Here is a 1,417-nt window from a genome sequence, read left to right as displayed (position 1 = left end):
ATGAGCAACTTCTCAAGGGAGGTAATCGACATAAATGAAGAGGATAGACAGCCACAATGAATCTTCACTGGAATCCTTATTTCCATTCATGAAACAACAACGCGAAAGACCACCTCGCCATGTCTAACTATGGCGTATTTCTTATAACTTTAACTATATGTATTTCACTTGTAAAAATAGAGATAAACTGAGACCAACAACCAGTTCTGTATATACAGGGTATATTTAGTAGTAAGAGAGTTAAGATGTAGTGCGTGTCCCTCAAGCCCTTAACAAAACCAAGCCGTGAATGAATGTCTTTATTTCCTCCAGATAGGGCCGAAGATACCAAAAACATCATGGTTGTGTAATTATATAATTAAGTAACAAAACACCCAAACAGAGACACTCATATCATACATATATAGGATATGGGAACATTTTCCCCTATATGTACACTGTCAGTATATAACAGTCGGTGATCAGATGCTCATTCTGTTGATCATTGGATTGTCTGGTCCAGACTCGATTATTTACAGACCGCCGCCATATAGCTGGAATATTGCTGAGTGCGGCGTAAAACTAAACTCACTCACTCACTCACGTATTATGCAAACATCAATCAACATTTTCAGCCTATACTTTTACACATACTGTTTACCCATGTATATAAATATGGCAGATGTAACTTTGTACACAGGAATATTATTCCTCTTTATCCCTCAAGCCCTTATAAAACTAAGCTGCCAGTGAATGAATGAATGAATGAATGAATGTCTTTATTTCCTCCTGCCGAATTTACCGATTAAATTGACGATATAATTTCTTTTTGAACTTCCGTTGCGTTATCTTGACAGAATTATATCATTTCACGGTTTGACCGAAGCATCGATGATAAATTTATAGAATAGCTGTGTATCGAGTATGACACGGGTGTGTGCGTGGCACTGGTGTGATTTGACCAGCATGGAATATAAACATAGCCGTTAATAGAAAAGTATAATACTTTATGGATTGGCATTAAGTAAGACATGGTATTCCCTCATGTTGTCTTACTTAATCCCTGTTACATGTTGTATGCTCCCTGGGGAGTTGAGATTGATAATACGATGTGCCGCTGAGATTGACATCCAGTGATCGAGGGAAATACCAGCGCCTTGAGCATGTACTAGTCACGTGGATATGTGCGCTATATAAATATCATGTAATAATAATAATAATATAAGTCGGTTCTGTGCTGTATTACTTTATTCTTTCTTGACAACGGTATAAGAAGCTGTACCGAAACGTCGTATCATAATACATAAAGAAATTGTTATCCATAAAGTATTATACTTTTCTATTATCCATCAACTTCTAAAATGCCAATCAAACAGATCATAGCCGTTAATACAGATAAATGTATTACTTTGGATATCTTAGATTACCAGCACAAGGG

This window comes from Haliotis rubra, unplaced genomic scaffold, assembly GCF_003918875.1.
Source record: "Haliotis rubra isolate DU_JTF1 unplaced genomic scaffold, ASM391887v1 Scf489, whole genome shotgun sequence".
NCBI classification, from domain to species: domain Eukaryota; kingdom Metazoa; phylum Mollusca; class Gastropoda; order Lepetellida; family Haliotidae; genus Haliotis; species Haliotis rubra.
This window is presented reverse-complemented; position numbering follows the sequence as displayed.